General features: G+C 44.0%; 1 protein-coding gene across 1 annotated transcript in view; it reads left to right on the top strand.

Annotated features, from left to right (window-relative positions):
• Positions 1-300: 300 nt before the first annotated feature.
• glis2a (GLIS family zinc finger 2a) overlaps positions 301-8,394 on the top strand; it is a 32,295-nt gene continuing 24,201 nt past the window's right edge. Inside the window, exon 1 of the mRNA XM_080419927.1 lies at positions 301-783. The gene's annotated coding sequence lies outside the window, so the exon portion shown is untranslated. The remainder of the gene's footprint in view (positions 784-8,394) is intronic.

Below are 8,394 nucleotides of genomic sequence, written 5' to 3'. Positions count from 1 at the left end.
GGGGTCCTTGACATGAAAAAGTTTGAGCACCACTGATATATAACAACATAAGTTTTTCAGAAAACTGTTGGGATTTAGAAGACATTTGTAATCGGCCTCAGGTCCTAATGGATTATTGTACTTCTTTGGTACACAGGGAGAGAGTGAGCACAATCCCTTCATGAGAGTCAACAGCTGGAAGTTAGAGGAGGTGCATCTGTATGCTGGCATCTCTCTCTCTCTCTCTCTCTCTCTCGTCCCATCTCTATCCCTCTCTCTCTCCCTCCTCTCTCTCCCATCTCAACACCAGACTGACCGCCCACTGAAGACCCAGTTGACTAGCGTCGCAACTGAGCGATGCACCTCCAAAGCATATATCTCTCTTTTTTTTTTTACCAGGAATTTGAAATATGCTACAGCATTTAACTGACATTTTCCTACATTTTTCCAATCAGTCTTGTCACGACAAGTTTACTTTAGCCCATCTTTAATGTACTAGACGACGTTTTCGGTTTCATATCTCTGAAAACTGACGATATTCGCAAAAGGCACTTACAGTTCTTTAGAAAACAGACATACCGGTAAAAACCGATTCTTTGCGGCGTGGATTGGATGAAAACCCCCCAAAATCGCCGTATTTGATCAGCCGATTTTTAAAGGACAACTATATCTGCGATGGTTCCGGAGAAGACACGTACAAACTCGACTTGAATAGCCGATCTGTGCCCAGGCGTATGTGAGAAGTGACCGGAGAGGACGAGACTATCCCAAAGCTGTTGAGTGGAGACTGTCTTATTACACAAGGTAAACATATGATGATGATGATTGATCTGGTTTGTCTTGTCTGTTAGGCTAAACGCAGATTTGCATGATCCAACCAGGGGCGTTTTTGGTAGCTGTCTGCCTGTCACAATTATTACATAATCGTAATAGCAATTACTTGAGATAAATCGCAATTCTTTTTTTGCATAATCGCCATAATCGTTTCCATGTTGAAAAATGTTTTCACTGTTCACTTTTTCAAATGTAAAAAAAAAGCCGAAATAGCAGATCTACAAGCTTACAAGGCATCACGAAGTATGTATGCAATTATTAAATGTCAATCATTTCTTTGTCTATTTAAGTTATTTGTCATATCTTGCCCTGTGCATTTTTTTTATTACGAAGCCTAAAAGGTGAACAGAAATTAAAAATGTATTCATATGTTCCAATGTTCAACGCCAAACACACAATTAAATCGTTAATCGCAATTATTTGAGTGACAATTAATCGTCAACTTAAATTTGTAATCGTGCCAGCCCTCCTTGTCTCTCAGTCTGCCTGTCTGTGTCTTGCCATTCTCGTTCTTGTTATGCAGCATAGATAGATAACTGTCATTATAAGGCAGGCATAGACATGCAGTATGTTTGCATTTTTGTTAAGTGCTATCATGTGTTGATACAGCACATGTAGTAGGCCTATAGGCCATGCATGTCCTATTGAGTTGTGTGACCATGTGTTTGTGTGTGCATGTGTCTGTGTATATAGGTTGCACTGTGTGGTTGTCTATGCATAAATTATAATTATATCCTCTTGTGGAGGAGGATACTAGGCCTACCTAATGAATAACAATGTTCACACATACCTTCACTGGAAAATCTGTAACTAAGGGTTACAGATTTTCCTGTGAAGGTTTGTGTGAACATGTGTGATTAGTTTGACTCTCCAACCTGTGCATTTGGGTGAAATTATTGATCAGGTTTCCATGTGTGTGACAGTTGTGATTTAGGCTGGGGGGTGGGGTGACTGTCAGGTGAGGATGGCTCCAGAAACTGTCATGGTTCGATCAGTGACAGTCTCGTTTCTGTCTGTCTGTGACTGACATTCCAAGAGCATCACAGTATACAGGCTATAGTCTCTGACTCAGAAAGCACTTTATGGATTAGGTGCAGTTGAGGTGAGTTGAGGCTATTAGAGTCTCACACATCAAAGCACATGCACGCACGGTCGCACACACGCACACACACACACACACACACACACACACACACACACACACACACACACACACACACACACACACACACACACACACACACACACACACACACACACACACACACACACACACACACACACACACACACACGCCATCAATCCATTCCTGCCCCTCTCTCATGGATAATAACGCCTAATGATTTATGCTCTGTCATAGGACAGTGTTGCGCACCTGAACTAGCAAATCTATAAACTCATGACCCGCAACACCGTTTTACGACGAAGTATAAATCAGGCTAAAGGCTCCCCAAACACTTTCTCTGCAGTCACTGAAACCCTTGTATCTTGAGTCTTGGTGATTTTCCTGATTTCATTTAACAAATAGGGTTTACTCCATTTTTTTGTCTTCCAGTACAGCAAGTTTCACGAGTCTATAGGGCCCAGTGAAATCACAAAAAAAGCACAGATCTGAAAACAAGGTCATTCTAAAGCAGTGGTTCTCAAAGTAGGGTCCAGGGACCCTCTGAGTTCCTTGAGGTTCCAACCCTTACAGGTAGCCTATGTAACTCTGAGAGTGTACACATGAAACCAAATGGACTCTTACAGGCCTTTAACTCTGAGAGTTCATTTGTACACTCTCAGAGTCACGGGGGTCCTTAAAACTAAAAAGTTTGAGAACCACCGTTCTAAAGGGACTGAAAAGTGTTTTTGTTTTTTTTAATGGATGCAAGTTCTTTTCTCTGTGATTCCACAGCTGTGATATCATTGCTGTCGGGCGGAAACCTCATATTATGTTGAAAACTGTTACTTTTCACAATTCAAATTGAAAAGGAAACAAAAATAGCCAATCTACAAGCTCAAAACGCATCGATACGACGCATTGTGAGCTTGAAGGCTATTTTGGGAAAAGTTTTGTATGACACATAGTATGACGAAGTAGGGCATTAATTTACAGGGGAAAAAAACCCTGTAAAAAGTTGAAATATGGAGATACGAGGTTTCTGCCCGACAGCTGTGATATGCAGGTTGCAGTGCTGTTGCATCAGGCTGTTTCCTGAAGGTGGACACACTCACACACTCACACACTCACACACACACTCACTCAACTTAACTCACGGATGGACTCTTGAAGGGGTTTTCAGAGCCAAGCTCACTTTTCCTGTGTTGTTGTTGGGTGTGTCGGCTGTTACAGTCATATGTAGCCCCCCCCCCCCCCCCCTCTCTCTCTGCTCTCAAATCCACCCGCGCACACTGTCTGTTCTGAAGGGAGGGACAGGGTGGGAGGCCTGCTCTGTGTTTGTGTGTGAGTGTGAGTGTGTGTGTGTGTGTGTGTGTGTGTGTGTGTGTGTGCGTGCGTGCGTGCGTGCGTGCATGCGTGCGTACGCACACCTGTGTGTGTTTGTGTGTTTAAAAATATGGTGTTTGCATCGGACCCCCCCACAATGAAAAAAGAAAAACAAGGAAAGAAAATGAATATGATACAACTATAAAAACTAAAAACTGAAAGAAGCGATAGCAGATAGCAGATAGCACACAGCTAAGGAGTGAGGAGAAGGCACATGTAAAAGCCCTGTTAATTTATACATTTTGTGGTTAAATTAACGCTTTTACAGTGCTGGGGAGTTAAAGGTAGGGTAAGTGTTTTTTTGTTTGTCAAAAGTTTAAAGCTCTATGTTGTGAAAGTATACATCGCTGTAGAGTGTTTGTTCAGTAACAGGGGTCTCCGTGTCTCTCCAGCTCTTTAATAAAGAGAAAATAATTTCTCAGGTGGGTTGGCAATCAGGAGAGAGTACCCACTTATCGGCTTCAGTTTTACAGTGCTCCAGTTCCAATTATGTCTGCCCATTTCTTTTTGTCATCACTTCCAATTTCAGTTATTTATCCTGTATCCTGTATGAGTTGACTCTCCTGATTGGAAAAGTATGTCGGCCTGAAAATGCGTTTTCTGTTTAAGAGCTGGAGAGATAGATTAGAGACCCCTGTTACTGAACAAACACTCTGTAGCAGTGATTGCTATCAGAATATAGAGCTATTCAACACTTATTTTAACAACAAGAAAAATGATGGTGGTTTTCACCCACAATGCACAGCACTTAACCCTCAGTGGGTGCATGTAGCACTCCCAGGTAAGGCTGGGCAATTAACCGAAAATACATCGAAACCGATATTTAGAACCAATAACCAACTTGCTTATATAGGTTAATCAATTAATCGAGAGGCAGGTTTTCCCCCTTATATACCAACAAATTGACACAGAAAATAGATTTTTTTATCATCGACTAAATTAGTCTGATTAACCACTTAACCCTGTAAGTGTTATACTTCGTTGCATAAAAACATTGTGAAAATGCGACGCGTTGTGAGCTGATATTTTCACTATTCATTAATCGTAATCGAGGCAAACGTTTGAAATAATCGTGATATTGATTTGAAGTCATATCGTCCAGCCCTACTCCCAGGGTGCAGCAAGGCCTTAAAATTCCCACTGGCTGCAGGGGTATAAGCCCTGTTGTCTCAGTACTTTCTCTGGTGTTTGTACATGAGAGTTCAGTGGGTTCAGCCCAGCCGTAAAAAAAAAAAAAAAGCACCACTCCCCATGTCTCCCCTGCAGCAGAGAGTCAAGAGTAACGGGCCCCCATACGCGAGGAGGGTGGGGCTGCGATTGGAGGGAAGGAGAAGGCCTTATACTTTGGCTCTCCTCTCCTCTCCTCTCCTCTCCTCTCCTCTCCTCTCCTCTCCTCTCCTCTCCTCTCCTCTCCTCTCCTCTCCTCTCCTTGGCTGGGTCTGGCTGGCTGGCTGTGGTGTCGTGCTTGGGCCCAGCCCTGGACCAGGCATTCATTTTTCTCTTCTTAGACTCTAACCGCTAACTAACCACCGGCTCCCTGGTCCTCCCCCCCTCTCCCATCCTAGGAATTTCTCATTCACGTCCTCTCCCGCACCCCCCCTCTCTCCATCTCTCTCTTCTTTGCTGTTTTACATACACGCTGAAAGAACAAAACAACTGCAGCCACATATTGTTTTGCCTGCATACATTTACAAACACACATACATAGACAGGCACGCACAGCCTTGCGCATACTTACAGTATACATACCTGCCAGCGCAGAATTATCTCCTATACACATTGAACAACAATGAACAGAGCCACACGTCACACACACACACACACACACACACACACACACACACACACACACACACACACACACACACACACACACACACACACACACACACACACACACACACACACACACACACACACACACACACACACACACACACACACACATATATTCAGATACTGTAGGCCCTCTGTCAGGCACATAAAATCCTACTCAGTGTTAATTTACGGGTCCACTGTCCTTAGAGTTCAATGAACATTGAGGACATTTTACTGTGAGCATGTGGCAGCTACCTGTGGGAGCACACACACACACACACACACACACACACACACACACACACACACACACACACGCACACGCACACGCACACGCACACGCGCACACACACACACACACACACACACACACACACACACACACACACACACACACACACACACACACATACATAAACGTTCCCCTCTTCCTTCTTCTCTTTTCCATTATCCTCCCGAGAGCCATGCACCCGTGTGTTCATTTCCAAAACAAACACAGACAGAATTCCGCGAACCTTACCACGAACCCCCCCCCCCACCCACCACCTCTTCTTCTCACTCTCTCTTCCTCCCTAATGCTTAAAGTGGGGTCCTTGAGGGGGTTCCAGGGGGTCCCTAGCTAAATGAGTTAATGTAGCATAACAGTTAAACCACTTTAACACAATTTAGTACTTCGGCTATTCAAAAATAGCCGATCTACAAGCTCACGATGACACACATTGTGAGCTAAAATAGTAGATCTGCTTTTTGAATCTTTTTCTTTTTGAATCTTGGGAAAATTGATTAATTTATAAAACTTTGAACTCAAATCGTCTCTTCTGGGGATCCATGGCACAACATATTTTGAGATGGGGGTCCGTGTCCAAATAATATAAATATTCCGGGGTCCTTGACATTAACGTTTGAGAACCACTGGCTTAATTTATTCTACGAAAGCAGCAGATCTACAAGCTCACAAAGCTTTGCATCGCGTTGCCACACATTGTGAGCTTGTGTATTGGCTATATTCGACACGCAACATTGTCGTACGATGAATCATAAACCAGGGCTAACGCTCCCACACTCTCCTCTTAACGTCTCCCTTGCTCAATCGCACCTCCTCGGGGGTCTGTATCGGAAGACGGGGCATTTTTCTAGGGGCCGCGAGAACCTCAAACAAAATACTGACCCCCTGGAAAAAAAATATTCAAGAGAGGGAGTGGAAAAGAAAAAAAAAAGCATAAAGGGAGAAAAACAGGATATGAGAGGAAGAAAAAAAATAATGTCTCGGGGAAAAGGAGGGAAATACGAGTGCAAAGAAGAAGGAGTCGGCCGTCAGGAGGAGGGTGTAGGCTTTTAGAAATGGACCGCGTCCACCTCGCTCCCTCCCCAGGCCCGGCTCGGCGGAACAAAGGACAGACTGTCAGCTCTTGCCTCCTTTTTCATCATCATCCGCAGTCCCTGTTCTCATTGCTCTTCTCATTTCATCTCTGACGTTGGCCTGTTGCATGGTGGCAAAACTCCCTGCAAAGTTTTCCACTGTTCCCGACTCTAGCTTTCCCTCTATCTATCTATCTATCTATCTATCTGTCTATCTGTCTATCTGTCTATCTGTCTATCTGTCTATCTGTCTGTCTGTCTGTCTGTCTGTCTGTCTGTCTGTCTGTCTGTCTATGTATGTTATCTTATCTTGTATTATTTCGTTTTTTAAGAGGTGGGAAAAACCCTACACTTTTTAACCCCAATTAGGCTACACGGCTATGCTGTCACGCACAAATTGTTGCATAAGTTGAAGCACCACATTCTGCAAATTGCTAAGAATGACCACTTAGCACTTACTTTAAAGTAAGAGTTAAAATAATCGGAAGGAACTGGAAGTGTTGCAATGTTTGTTCACCTGCGCTGTGACTTCCCCCCCGGGCAGAAATGCCTCTAAGTTAACATTTAGGTCATGTAATACTGAAACCCTCCACTCAAGCCAATTTGGTGTTTTATTAAATTGTTTCACGCAGGGTGGCAGCTCACGGCGAAGCAAAAAATCTGAAGTGTTGATTTAACTGTGAGAGTAATGTGCGTCCATTTTTACACTCTGGATTTAGCTGGGTACTGTACTGCCTGTGGCATACAGTAGTTGTGCTGCCAGTCTCTGTTAATGTCTGTCCCAAAGTTATTGTTTTACTGTCTGTTGTCTGTCTCCTCCTGATTATCCAAGTATTCAGTTGGAGCTGCGATTTCTCCAACGTCTCTCTGTTTCTCTGTCTCTCTCTCTCTCTCTGTGTCTCTGTCTCTCTGTGTGTGTGTCTCTCTCTCTCTCTCTCTCTGTATCTCTCTCTCTGTCTCGCTCTCTCCTTCTTCTCCCTCCATTTCTTTGCCTATCGTTGCTGTCGGGTGGAAACCTTGTATGTCCAAAACCGTTCCTTTTTATTATTATTTTAAAAACGATTTAGTTAAAATAGCTGATCTTACAAGCTCACAATCGTGAGGCGTTGTGAGCTTGTAGATCGGCTATTTTCACTACTTTTGTGCGACACTCTTGTATGATGACGTTGGGCACTCTTTTATGGAAAAACATTAAAAGTTAAAATATGGAGATCAGAGGTTTTCTGCCCGACAGCAACGCTATGCAGGGAGACTGAAAGTACTGCATACAGTACAGCTGGGACTGGTTATTATTTACTGGCTTGGCTCACGTGGGCCACACATGCACACGTACGTACGTACGTACATACACACAAGCACATGTGCACTTATGCAGACACTTATGCACACACATGCGCTCGCACAGACGCGCGCGCGCGCACACACACACACACACACACACACACACACACACACACACACACACACACACACACACACACACACACACACACACACACACACACACACACACACACACACACACACACACACACACACACGTAACTACGGACTATTTCGCAGTGGAAACAAATTGGGTGAATCTACTCTGCACATAGGAATGTGAGGCGCATATGTTTGTGTGTTTGAGGTCTGGATGACAGAGCACAAGAATGAGAGAGAGACAGACAGACAGAAAGAAAGGGAGAACGAGAGAGAGAATTCTGGGATGCAGACTGCTGTGGGTCTGGCTCTGTCTAGGGAAATGAATTCCTGACAATGAGGGTTCAAAGCTCTCTCTCTCTCTCTCTCTCTCTCTCTCTCTCTCTCTCTCTCTCTCTCTCTCTCTCTCTCTCTCTCTCTCTCTCTCTCCCCCCCACCACTCACTGACGCTTCCCTACGCTCAGATTTTATAACGAGAGGCCTCCTCCTTTCCT

This window comes from Gymnoscopelus braueri (genome assembly GCF_963280865.1).
Source record: "Gymnoscopelus braueri genome assembly, chromosome: 2".
Taxonomy (NCBI): domain Eukaryota; kingdom Metazoa; phylum Chordata; class Actinopteri; order Myctophiformes; family Myctophidae; genus Gymnoscopelus; species Gymnoscopelus braueri.
Note: the sequence above shows the minus strand (reverse complement) of the source record. Positions and strands in the feature narration are given on the sequence as shown.